This window comes from Peromyscus eremicus, chromosome 14, assembly GCF_949786415.1.
Source record: "Peromyscus eremicus chromosome 14, PerEre_H2_v1, whole genome shotgun sequence".
Taxonomy (NCBI): Eukaryota; Metazoa; Chordata; class Mammalia; order Rodentia; family Cricetidae; genus Peromyscus; species Peromyscus eremicus.
This window is the reverse complement of record NC_081430.1, coordinates 74,676,626-74,691,022: the sequence shown is the minus strand read 5'-3', so window position 1 is coordinate 74,691,022 and position 14,397 is coordinate 74,676,626. Positions and strand designations below refer to the sequence as shown.

General features: G+C 43.0%; 1 long non-coding RNA gene across 1 annotated transcript; it reads right to left on the bottom strand.

Moving 5' to 3' along the window:
• Positions 1 to 2,864: 2,864 nt before the first annotated feature.
• On the bottom strand, positions 2,865 to 12,409 carry LOC131924691 (uncharacterized). The gene is made up of 2 exons (XR_009382999.1): positions 10,447 to 12,409; positions 2,865 to 5,841 (listed from the first exon to the last, which is right to left on the bottom strand). It is a non-coding gene; the product is annotated as an uncharacterized LOC131924691 (long non-coding RNA).
• Positions 12,410 to 14,397: the final 1,988 nt, after the last annotated feature.

Below are 14,397 nucleotides of genomic sequence, written 5' to 3'. Positions count from 1 at the left end.
GATCCGCCTGCCTCTGCCTCCTGAGTGCTGGGATTAAAGGCGTGCACCACCACTGCCTGGCAATTTTTCTTTTCATTATCCTCTAAAGATGCCTTTGCCCCCAAACAGCAGGAAGTAATTTTAAGAACATGACGCCCACATTCCCAAGAGGTGGGGTGGGTGGTTTTTGGTCTTTAAATAGGTTTTGGATAATTGTCATTGTTTAGGGTGGTTGATTACAGGTTGTTAATTGTTAATGGTCAGGAAAAAGTTAAACAAAGGAAATTAGATTTAGAGTTCTTATTTAAAAAAAAGAAAAAGAGGATATAGATAAGATGTAGATTATTAACAGATTATTGAATCTACTCTGAAAAGAAAAAAGAGAAGATATAGATATAATATAGATAAAAAGGTATACAAATCAGTAATGCCAGCACTAGGTAGTTGGAGACAAGGGGATGATTGGAGCTTCCTATCCACCACTGTAAGTGAATTACTGAGCTCCAGGGTCCATAAGAGACCCTGTTTCAAAAACAATAATGAGATGGAGAGCAATCCAGAAGTTATTCAATTGTTGCATGATATATGACCACACAGTGAACTCTGAGTTTGTGTTTGCATTAATTAAATAAAATCAACCTTGAGTCAGGAGCCAGAGGCATCAACTAGTTGACAGAAAGTAATGAGAGTGAGTCAGAGGGAGTATGGAAAATGGATAGACACAAAAAATGGTAGGGAGGGACTATGAGCATGATGGTCCTTTTTGGTTTGGAGCGATGGAAGAGACGCTCTTTTCTGACATGTCAGCGAAGAGGGAAGGTCAGCTCTTTGCTCCTCAATCTCTCTGAGCTAGCAGGTTTTTACCTCTAGCCTCTGACTCCTGATTTTTTTGTTACTAAATAGAACTACATTTGGTGGCAGCAGCAGCAGATGAATCCAGCGGGACATAGAAGTAGGCCAGTAAGTACAGTTACGGGCTAAAACAGCCACTGTGCCAGTGAAAAAACAACAATGTGGGATGTCACATGTAGCCAGACTTTCTGTGTACTGCCAGCTCTAAAACAATGACAGGGAGACATCTTATTAAGTATGACAGCTTGGCCTTAGCTTAAGCTTGTTCCCAACTAGCTCTTACAACTTCAATTAACTCATTTCTATTAATCTACATTCTGTCACATGGCTTGTTACCTCTGCTCAGTACCATACGTCCAACTTCTTCCACATCTGGATGGCGAATTCTACCTCTCTTCTTTCCTGAGTTCCTATCTCTCCCTGGAAATCCTGTCTATCCTCTCCTGCCTAGCTATTGACTGTTCAACTCTTTATTAAACAAATCAGAAGGTGCTTTAGCAAAGACACATCTTCACAGTGTACAAAAACTTCTTCACAACAACTTTTGGTCTCCACATATGAATACACACATGTGCTTGTGCAGTCACATATAGACATGTATATACACACATGAACATGTACATATGTACTCAAATAAATACACACAAAAAAGAAAAATCTAAATAGTGTTCCTCAAAAGTTACCACACAAAGTTGAGGATGTAGCTCAGTTGGTAGAGCACTTGCCTAATACAGAGTCCTGGGTTTGGAAAGGTAGGCATGGTGATCCATGCTTATAACCCAAGCACCTAAAAGATAAAGACAGAAGAATCAAAAACCATCCTTGTCTACTTGTGGGGTTTGAGGTCATCCGGAGCTACATGATATCCAGTCTCAAAAAAAGATGACATACAGACAAACATTAGAGGTATGAAAAATGTGCAACATCAACAATCATCAAGGAAACAACGTAAAAACTGCAGGAGGATGGCACTTCACCCCAGTAGGTATGGATGCTATGGAAGGGTTAGAGTGTAACAGGTACTGGCAAGAATGTGGAGAAAAGGCAACAACAATATTTTTAGTGAACATTCAAACAATTACAGCTATGACGTCATGAAAAACAGAATAGAGTTTTTTTTAAAATCGAAAGGTAGAGAGATACCACATGAACCAAAACTTTCATTATCGGTTATTTACTTATGTAAAATAAGATAATTATATATAAGCAAAATATTCCTTCTATTCTTTCAGGACTATTTATAATAGCAGAGAAATGCGAACAAGCTATGTCACAATCAACTAATGAAGGGATGTTTTAAAAGGATATATATATATATATATATATCTACATATAGACATATAATGCCCAATGGCATATTGCTCAGCCATAAGAAGAATAAAGTCCTATCATTTGTGACAACAGTAATACACCTGAAGATTTACAACCAATTTTTTCACACAGGTACTATGGAAAACCTTTTGAATAAATGAGAAGTAGTTTACCCAATTAAGCAGAACCAATTAAACATGGATAAAAAAATCTGAACATATATTTGTGACATGTGCAAATGACCAATGAAAAGAATGTTCCTCATCTTAATCAGGGAAAAGCAAATTAAAAGCAAAATGAGATATCAGATCACATACCTTAATATGTCTATTATGAAATATATATAACAAGTGCTGGGGTGTGAAGAAAAGGGAACCCTGTGTCCTGGCAGACTCACGGTGAGAGTGTAATTCACATGAGCACCTTCGGAATAGTATGAACTATCATATGACCTACTAATCCCATGACTAAAAGGTAGGAACTTAGTATGTCAAAGTATGTCTGTGGTCCATTGCAGCATTCATGATGGCCAAGAATCAGAATTCGATCGAATTTCATAGCAACGGAAGAAATGATACAGAAACTTGGCAGATTTATGTCTCCAAATGCATCTACAACGTTCTGATAGTCAGCCACTATAATGAGGTTATGTTATTTGACACAAGATAGATGAACCTGAAGGACTCTCAAGGTGAAAAAAATCAGACACAGAAAGATAGATATTACATGTTCTCATTTATATTTGGAGCCTAAATAAATATCAAACTTGAGAAAACAAAAGGAAATGCTGTTTGCTGGAGACCTAGATGAAGAGGGCCACTGTCTGGAGAACTCAAGATTTCCATTAGACAATTAACAATAAATTCCTAGTTTTTTACTAGATTGATCAGATGCCTTAGGCAGGCAAGGTCAAACAGCAATACATCTTTACATAATTAAACAAATGCAACATAAACAAATGTAACACATCTTCATATTGTTAACAAAGGCAGCAGAAACAAATGTAACATATCTTTGCCCGGTTAAAGTAATATTCCTGAACAGGTAACAATGCTACAATCCACAGACCCAGAGAGACTAAATAAAAAGGAGGGTTCATGGGGTGGTGCGGGGAGGGGCATCCAGATCTCCCTAGGAAGGAGAAATAGAAGATACTTTGTGAGTGGACTGAGGGCAGGTGGTGAAGTGAACCCCAGCAATCAGGTTGTGGGGGAGGGGAGAGTATTGAAAGAGACTACTAGAAAGGGGAGGCATTTCCTGGTCAGGTAAAAACCTGGCACAGGGAATTTTTCAGGAATCTGCAAGGGTGACCCCAGGTAAGACTCCTAGCAATAGGGAATATGTGGCCTGAACTGGTCATCTCCTGTAACCAGATTGGTGCCTAGTCCAATTGTCATCAGAGAGGCTTCATCCAGCAACTGATAGAACCAGATTCAGACAAATATGAGGTGGAGCTCGGGGAATCCTGCAGAAGAGGGGGAGAAAGGATTGTAGGAGCCAGAGGGGTCAAGCATACAATAAGAAAACTCACAGAATCAACTAACTTGGGCTCATAGGGGCTCACAGAGACTGAACCCACAACCAGGGAGCCTGCATGGGACTGACCTAGGCCCTCTGCATACATGTTACAGTTATGTAGCTTGGTCCTCTTGTGGGACTCCTAACAGTGGGAACAGGGGACATCTCCAACTTTTTACTGGCTTTTGGGGAACTAACTACTCCTCATATTGGGTTGCCTTGTCCAGCCTTAATACATGGAGAGGTGCTTGGTCTTATTGCAACTTGGTATGCCATGTTTTGTTGACACTCATGGAGACCTGTGCTTTCCTGGACAGAAACAGAGGGGGAGGGGACTGGGCAGTGGGAACAGAATGGGGGAGAACTGAGAGGAGGGAAGGGAAATTGTGGCCAGGATGTCAAATACAGAAATAAATAAATTTTTTAAAAGATAAACAAAACCTTAAGTATCCAAGTATTAAAAGAAGAAGAAGCTGAGATTAAAAACTAAAGGTACTAAGAATGTAGTCAATGAAATTAAAACAGACATTTATGAGGTTTAGAGAAAGAAATGAAGATTCAAATACAAGATGCATTTAGAATTCCAAGAAGATATGAACAGAGAAGAACCTCTCCATCGCATAGCATGCTCAAGACTTCAAAAATACAATCAAGGAGAATATCAAGAGCTGTAGAGTAGAAAACAGAACAAAACACAAATACAAAGACAAACATCCCAGTAACACCAAATCTCTCACTGGAGCCCTTTACAGCCAGAAAAGCACAGAATATCACCTTTGAAGTTCTTTTTTTTTTTTTTTTTTTTGTTTTGTTTTGTTTTTCGAGGCAGGGTTTCTCTGTGTAGCTTTGCGCCTTTCCTGGGACTCACTTGGTAGCCCAGGCTGGCCTCGAACTCACAGAGATCTGCCTGCCTCTGCCTCCCGAGTGCTGGGATTAAAGGCGTGCGCCACCACCGCCCGGCACCTTTGAAGTTCTTAAAGTGAGTGATTACCAACAAGAAGAGATATCTTTTATTACTTACAAAGTTAATAAGGACATTCAAGACAAACACACAGAGGATGGTGACAGTTTTAATCATGAAGAAATAATAATTTTATTGGAGGAGTACATGAACAAGGAAGAACCATGAAGAAACCCATAAGTACAACGCAGGAAAGCAGTAAACCCCCAATGATGAGATAAAAAGAAACAGCAAACAATAATCTAAAAATCTAAAAAGAAATCAACAAAATCACAAGAACTATTAAACATCTCTTAATAATAACTTTAAATATAAATGACTTTAAATCACCAATAAAGAGATGAAGACTAGCTGATGGAATTGAAACTAGAATCAACTATCCTGTTGTCTCAAAGAAATAGATGGGAGGTGGGATCAGGACAGGTGGGGAGGACAGGAGAAGAGGAGGGAGGGGGAACTGGGGTTGGTATGTAAAATGAAAAAAATTTAAATAAATGTGTAAAAGAGATACAACTCACTGGTGTAATCACTTATAGACAAGGACCGAAAGGATAGAAGACGAGCTACCAACTGAGTGGATATGGAGAGCAAGCAGACACAGCTATTTTGGTATATGATAGAGTAGACTTCAAATCAAAATTAGCGAGAATAGGTAAAGACAGTAGATAAATTTTAGTAAAGTGAACTTTTACTAATCCACCAAGTATATGTAACTATTATAAACATATAGATATCAAATCTTGGGGCTCTCAATTTCACATAATAAACACTAAAGAAAAAGTCCTTTAGGTCCTCTTACAACACTAATCATTGATTTCAATTCCTCATTCTCATCATTAGATAGGTTATCTGTGCTGGTTACTTGTCTGGTTTCTGTAATAAAATACCCTGACACAGCATCAAAAGAAATGAAGGGTTTGTATTGGCTCACCATTCTGGGATACAGTCTATCACAGCAGGGAGCCATGGCCACAGGGGCTTTAGACAGCTCGTAATTGTGCCTCTACAGTCAGGAAGCAGAGGGAGATGGATGTTGCTATTCAGGTCTCCTTTTCCTTTTTAATTCAGTCCAGGACCCCAGGCCATGAAATGCTGACTCCCACATTTAGGTTGAGTCTTCCTAACTCAGTTAAGCCAGTCAAAATATCCCTGACAGACACACCCAGAGACTAACCTTATCTAGATAATCCCTCACAGGCTCCTTTTCTTCATTATAGGTCCTGTTGACAATCCACATAAAATATCACATCATATGAACTAAAGGTAAAGAAACATCAGAGCTAGACTAGACCATACATAGATTGGACTTAACAGATCCCTACAGAATAGTTTATTAAATAGGTATGGCATATACATCCTTCTTGGCACCCCATGGAATCTCCTCTAAAATATACCACATGTGGGTATTTTTTTGTGCAAGTTAAGTCTTAATGAACACAAAACAATAAACATCGTTTATTTTATAAAATATAGTGGGAATAAAAATATAAGTCAATAACAAGAAAAGAACAGAAGCTATACAAACTCACAGATGCTGAACAACACACATACTTTACCAGGCTTAAACGTTAGCACGCAAAGTGAGACTTGTTACGGCATTTTCATTCACTCCCTTTCCCTCCTTCCTCATTTTTATGTGTACTGGCATTTTCCCTGCACATACGTCTGTGCACCACATACATGTCCGGTGCCTACAGAGGTCAGAAGAGGGTGCCATATCATTCCCACAAGGACTGGAGTTACAAATAATTGTGAGCCAATGTGTGGATCTGGAAATCGAACCCAGGTCCTCTGGAAGAACAAGCAGTTCCCTTAAGTGCTAAGCCATCTCTCCAGTCTCCCCTCTTCCATATTGCTGATCCTCCTGTGTTGACACCCCAGATCCCACGACTTCCTCCTACTGGTGCATTGCTCCCTTCAATAGCCATCCTGTGGTGGTTTGAGTGACATGTCTCCCATATTCTCACATGTTTGAATACTTGGTCCCCAGTTGGTGACTGTTTGGGGTGTCTTAGGAGGTGTGGCCTTGCTAAGAGAAGTATGTCCTGAGGGGCATGTTTTGAAAGCTGAAAGACTCACACAATGTCAAGGTCACTCTCTGAGCCTCCTACTTGTGCTTGGAGAGGTGAGCTCACAGCTCCTATTCCTGGTACCATGCCTACTGCTTGCTGCCATGCTTCCCACCATGATGGACTCTTATCCCTCTAGAATCATAAGGCAAATAACTCCTCCCTTTCACAAGTTGCCTTGGTAATGGTGTTTTATCACAGCAATAAAACAGTAACTAGTATGCACCCCGTTATGCTTTTATGTCATATGTATTCTATTACACTTTTTATTTTCCTCTGAAGATCTCTTTCTCTCCTCTCATGCTTTATTTACTAGTTTTATGACATACCCCACATAACCACACATATGTATCCAAATATATAAAAAAATAAATCTCAAATCCACATTTGAGAGAAAACCTATGGTAGTTCTCTCTTTCCAAATCTGGGCCTCTTGACCTAACATAATAATCTCCAGCTGGGCGGTGGTGGCGCACGCCTTTAATCCCAGCACTCGGGAGGCAGAGCCAGGCGGATCTCTGTGAGTTCAAGGCTAGCCTGGTCTACAAAGCAAGTTCCAGAAAAGGTACAAAGCTACACAGAGAAACCCTGTCTCGAAATACCCCCCCCAAAAAAAAGAATCTCCAGTTTCCTCCAAATGCCATGATTTCATTTGTCTTTTTAGTTGAATAAAATTCCATTGTGTATATATACTACATTTTATCTACTCATCTCATAACAGAAGGGAATGGTTCCATTCCTTAGCATTGTGAACATTGCAGCAATAGCCACAGATGTGCAAGTATGTCAGTAGTAAGACTTTACCTTACACCAAGTTTTTAATGCCTAGCAGCATGATGTTGGTATGCAAACCCAATGTTTTCAAGGACCTCAAAAGACCAACAGGAAATTCAGATAAGTGAGTCAAAGGTATATGAGAGTTATGATATGTGCTAGTATGCAGATAAACACAGTGAGCTACAAAATTACACAAGAAGTCAATTTATCCCAGATTGCAGGAAAAGAATGGGTTTCCTAGAGACAGACACCTTTAAAACTGAAAGTAGTGGGATAAACTGGGGCTAAACAATGGAAGGCATTGAGAAGCATTCAGAAATTCCAAGGAGAAAGCATGTGCCAAATCGCTAAGGCAGTGGCACAGGAAGATAATTCGAAGATAGGAAAGTGCCCCGATGCTTCTGAATGATGCAAGCCTGACTGTCTGTGGCCAAAGGGAAACAGAAATCCTTCACAAAAACAAATATAGCACCGAAATAAATAAACAAAAGCTTTTCATCCAGCAACAACAAAAACTGCTCAGAGGAAAACTGGTCAAATGTGCAACAAGCAAAGCAAGTTTCTCTATCAGTAATAACATCTTCATCCATATCCTTAAAAATTTACACTTTCTCAGTATATTAACTGCTATATAAACATGACCTTTCCAAGAATCAACTTGACTAAGGGTTTCAAAAGTCATTCTGTACAACTCTGCCACAGCCACATCATTGGAATGAAAAAGTGAATGGCCCATGTAGAGCCACTAATATGAACCATTGGCTGTAGCTAGAGTTTTCCTGCCTAGCCCACAGTCAGGGCAAATCTCTTTCACCTGCCAGTCCCACAGCCTCTCAGATCCGACCAAGTAAACACAGAGACTTATGTTGCTTTCCAACTGTATGGCTGTGGCAGGCTTCTTGCTAACTGTTCTTATAGCTTAAATTAATCCATTTCCTTTAATCTATACCTTGCCACATGGCTCGTGGCTTACCGGCATCTTCACAAGCTGTTTCTCATCGTGGCGGCTGGCAGTGTCTCTCTGACTCAGCCTTCCACTTCCCAGCTTTATTCTCCTCCTTGTCCCGCCTATACTTCCTGCCTAGCCAACGGCCAATCAGTGTTTTATTGATTAATTAGCAACACATTTGCCATACATCCCACAGCACTTCCCCCCCCCCTTTTTTTTTTCAAAAAGGAAGGTTTTAACCTTAACAAAGTAAAATTACATATAATTTGGGAATTTGGGCGTAGCTTCTCTTACTACTTCCTGCTGGAAGGGGGCGCTGTATCTTATGGGGAAACAAAGAAAATTTTAGAATTATGGAATAGTCCATGAGGCTGTATTGTCTGAGCCAGATGCCTTCAAACCATTCTGGATGTTGGATCATCTGGGCCATGGTGTCATTGGAGACCTTCAGGGGGTCTTGGCTGGTCAAACCTGATGTATCTTAATCTTGAACAAATCCATAGCCTTTGGCTTTCTGTGGGAACAAAAGCAGAGACTCTTTTCCAAAGTAACATATCCTTACATCCAAATTTTGAAGTCAAGATATCTTTAAAATATACATTTTGGCATAACTCAACAGCTTTTACAATCAAATGTTTTTCTGCAGTTAAAAGTCCCAAAGACAACACAATCCAGATTCTCTGTGTAATATCCATTTTTACGTGGCTTATTTTTTATACTACCTTTACTGTCTCTTCAAAGACTTTATTTTTTTAAAACTATGTATTTGTTTCTATAACTCTATATATCACCTTTTTTGTCTCTTTCAAGCCTACGTATCTTTTACACACATTGTAAACTATTACATCTGAATCTGTCTTATTGTGAATCTATTGCCTTAAACTGCAGCAGCTGTGGCTGCTGGCTCCGCCCACCTCAGCTTCCCAACATGGCTATGTTTACCACCAGCTCTGGGAGCTATCAGGGGTCTATGCTTTTAGCCAAGCAGTGTGTAGCCCAGAAACCTCTTTTTTTGTTTTGTACTAGCAAAGTCTAAATCCACCATGCAGCTTAATGTGCCACTTGCAGAGGCCTCATTCCCGCCATACTGCAGGTCGAACACACACGCCAGGAACCTGCCAGTAGCTCAAACCGGCAGCTGCCACTCATTTGAGAGAGACAATTAGGAACTGTTTTTAGCTCCATTTTAGAATCTTTTCTCAGGTTTTAGGTGGAAACTCTTGCCACCACGTTGGACGCCATTTGTAGCTAGAGTTTTCCTGCCTAGCCCACAGTCAGGGCAAATCTCTTTCACCTGCCAGTCCCACAGCCTCTCAGATCCGACCAAGTAAACACAGAGACTTATGTTGCTTTCCAACTGTATGGCTGTGGCAGGCTTCTTGCTAACTGTTCTTATAGCTTAAATTAATCCATTTCCTTTAATCTATACCTTGCCACATGGCTCGTGGCTTACCGGCATCTTCACAAGCTGTTTCTCATCGTGGTGGCTGGCAGTGTCTCTCTGACTCAGCCTTCCACTTCCCAGCTTTATTCTCCTCCTTGTCCTGCCTATACTTCCTGCCTAGCCAACGGCCAATCAGTGTTTTATTGATTAATTAGCAACACATTTGCCATACATCCCCCAGCAATTGGCCATATTGTGTCTTCAGGGGAATCATATGACCTTCCAAAAGCAATCCAAATATATAAATGCTATAAGACCCAACATGTAAACTGTGACAGACAAAGCAATTGTTTAAGGCCATAGGGGCTGCATTCAGGAGTTCAACTGTGCCTGTGTTCTGAATCTGTGAACTTAAGCAAAAGCAGATAAGAGTATTGGAAAAACAACTTGCATCTGCACTCAAAGGAGATTATTTTTCTTGTCCTTCTTGTCTAACTAACTAACTAACTAACTATACACACACACACACACACACACACACACATATATATATATATATATATATATTTGCAGTAAGTATTATTAAGCAATCTAGAGACATATTTCAGCATACAGGAAGACGTTCACAGAAGTTGTCACAATTTACCTAGAAAATCCCAGGATAGGCCATCCTTAAAATGCAGAATAACATTTGTAATATCAATTCCAGGCATCCTCTCCTCCATTCAAACGCAATCACTTGTTCTTTCCCTAGCACAACAAACAGTGATTGGCTGGCCCGCACAGCCTCTGAGGAGCGAGGGTCTGGATCCCCCTTTCTCATTCAGTTATGAGGCTCGAGCAGACCTCATCGCAATACCGACGGCGTCCTGACAGCGAGTACCGTCCTGGTGCAAGAGAGAACCCAGAGCACATTCTTCCCAGCACCCCTTGCCTTTCCCAATCATGGTGCCCCTTCAACAGTCCTTGTCATGGCCGCTGACAGTGGACACCAGACTAGCTAGGACTCTTGACCCTAAGGAAGAGGAGAGGGTCTTCAGCGTCCCTCCTCATTCAGAAAGCTTGGATGTTTGCCCTACTACTGAATGCAGAATGGCCAGGTGAGGCAGCTCGGGACTGGCCCGTGCAGCCCCAAGGACAGCCATTCCAAGGGCCCCATTCCAGCGTTGCTGGGTTCCTGAGACCAATTGTCACTAGAATTCTGTGCGCCCTTCGGGACATGTCCGCAGTTCTCAGGAAAGGAGAGCCTCTCTCAGAGGATACTGCTTAGCTGCCGCTTGCCACGAGTCACCAAATGGCAAGTATATTCACTGTCCCTTGAGAGGGGCAATTTCCCATTTCCCTTTTTCTTGTTCAACTGCCTTATTGGCTAAATAGCCAGATGTATGGAGAGAGGCCAGCAAGCCTCAGCCCGGACGTTACCCTCTGACCATAAACCGCAGTTTTTCCGGCCTCCCCGGCCTGGGACCCCCTTCAGTGTCCCCGAAAGGGCTGATGACCATGGACGGAGGTTTTCCCAGCCTCCCCGGCCTGGGACCCCCTTCAGTGTCCCCGAAAGGGCTGATGACCATGGACGGAGGTTTTCCCAGCCTCCCCGGCCTGGGACCCCCTTCAGTGTCCCCGAAAGGGATGATGACACCTCACCCCAATGGGGGAAGCACTTGACCAGCATCAAAGACCCAAGGGACTTTGCACCTCCGGGGGTGATTCGACTGACTCGGACCAAGTTCAGGTGCCAAAAGCCCTATGAGGACAAAACATTCAAAGTTCCCGACTCACACACTGCAGATAGCCTAAGGAATCTTAGGGCTCTTATAAAGAGTACATCCAGTAAGAAGACCCTGGAGCCCATAAAGGAGCTGAAAGAGAACAAGGGAGGAAAAGTTCCACTTTTGCGGGAGGTTCCTGAGTGCAGGAGTAACCCACTGAGCAGGAAACCCAGACCATCTGCCCTACAGCCTGCCACCGGGCCCATACCTGGGAAGGTGAAAAGAAGCCTGGCTATGTCTGCTGTGTCTGAGGAACCTATGGACATTGACCAGTCGGGCACCAGAGTAAGTGCAACATCTTCAGGACACTGTGCTGGAGATGCTAGTGAAAAGTTCAAAGACCACACAGTGCCTGGGCCATCTTCTGCCGACTCTCCCACTGACCAACGTGGACCGGTAATTTCCCCACATATTCAAGGGTCTCTGCAACCGTCCCCACCTACCCATGGAGCTCTGGGATCTTCCGCTTCTTCCCAAAATGCTCAGGAACTATCCGTATCCACTCAAGAGGTTATGGGCCACTCCACATCTGCCCAGGCATCCCAGAGACCTCCCACTTGTGCTGAAAGGAAAATCAAACATGTCTCCTCTTCCAGAAGGGGTTTCAGAAGTCCATTCTCTACCCAAGGGGTCACCAATAATTCCAGTTCTCCCCCTAAGAGTTTTAGACAGGGCCCTTCTGATCAAGGGGGCCTCCAACAGGCCCCATCAGGCAAAGAGGGTTCCAAACCTTCTCCAAAACGGGGGCTCAGTGATTTCTCATTTTCCCAAAATGGATTGAGTCCCACCACCTCTCCCCAGGGGACTTTAAAACCTTTGACAGCTGCCCAAGGTGGCATATACACCTATACACAAGCGGTGGTAGGAACTCCCAAGTCTGCCCAAGGGACTCTTGGGCCTTCTCAACACACACAAAAGCCTCTAGCACCTTCACCATCTTCCCCAGGGGTTCCAAGTCCCTCCATATCTGTTATGGGGATCCCAGGATTGTCCACATCTAGAGCAGAGGGTCAAAGACCTATTCTCTCTCACAAAGGGAGATTCAAACATCCTCCTGCTATGAAAAGAGACCTTGGACATTCCCACTGTGGCAAAAGGAGATGGAGAGATCCTCCCTCTGAACAAGGGGATTTCATGGTATCCCTGTCAGACCAAGAGGGCTTCGAATATCCTCTGCCGGCCAAAAAGGCCTTCCTGTCTTGCCACCGGGCCCAACATAACCAAACATATTCCAAGACACTCCAAATGCGACACATAAGTTCCACATCTGCCCAGGGTGCTGAGACAACACAACCTTCCCTACTTTCCCAAGGGTCTCTAGAACTTTCCACATCTGTAGGAGAGGCTCTCAGAATTTCTCCATATACATCAGGGATACAAGGACATTCCCTACCTGCCCAGCCCTCTCATGAAGACAGCCAAGGATATTCCCCCTCTCCCCAAAAGGACCCTAAGCAACCCACTTCTGCTGAAGTGATCTTGAGTCCTGCCTCCTCTGATCAAGGGAAATTCATAACTTCCCCATTAAACCAAGAGGGCTTTAAATGTCCTCCACAATTAAAAAATGGGCTCAGATCTTCCCTTACAGCCCAAAGGGCCCTAAACCTGAACACTATTTCCCAAGTGAGCCTCACACCACCCAGATCTGCCCAAGCAGAAACAAAACTATCCACATCTATACCAGGGGCTTTTCCATCTTCAGAAGGGGCCCTAGAGAGTTCCACATATACACAAGAGGTGGTAGGAACTCCCAAGTCTGCCCAAGGGACTCTTGGGCCTTCTCAACACACACAAAAGCCTCTAGCACCTTCACCATCTTCCCCAGGGGTTCCAAGTCCCTCCATATCTGTTATGGGGATCCCAGGATTGTCCACATCTAGAGCAGAGGGTCAAAGACCTATTCTCTCTCACAAAGGGAGATTCAAACATCCTCCTGCTATGAAAAGAGACCTTGGACATTCCCACTGTGGCAAAAGGAGATGGAGAGATCCTCCCTCTGAACAAGGGGATTTCATGGTATCCCTGTCAGACCAAGAGGGCTTCGAATATCCTCTGCCGGCCAAAAAGGCCTTCCTGTCTTGCCACCGGGCCCAACATAACCAAACATATTCCAAGACACTCCAAATGCGACACATAAGTTCCACATCTGCCCAGGGTGCTGAGACAACACAACCTTCCCTACTTTCCCAAGGGTCTCTAGAACTTTCCACATCTGTAGGAGAGGCTCTCAGAATTTCTCCATATACATCAAGGATACAAGGACATTCCCTACCTGCCCAGCCCTCTCTGGGTTCTACCCTATCTGATAAAGGTACTGTGGGAAAGGATACATCTACAAAAGGGACTCCAGCCATATACCCATCTTTAGAAAAGGCTCTTGGATGTGACACATCTACAAAAGATATTCCAGGACATAGTCCATCTGTACGCAGAGTTCTGGATCCAACCCTATGTCATCAAGGGGCCATGGGATGTGACATGGGTACACAAGAGTCTGTAGCAACTTTCATATCTAGAGAAGGGGATTCCTTGGATTCCACCTGTACACAAGCACCCACAGGACCTTCCCACACTTCACAGGAGGCTGTGGGAATGTTTTCATCCCTTCAAGAGTATCAGAAATCTGCCACAACTACCATATCCAAACAAGGTGCTTTACAATCTTCCCCGTTCACACAAGAGGGTTTCATGCATATCCCTTCTGAAGAGGGAAATATTAGATATTCTTCCTCTCACCAAGTGGACCCAGGGCATCCCATATCTACCAAAAAGAGGTTGAGAGTTGATCCTTCTGACCAAGGGGACGTCAGTATTTCCTTGTCTGAGGA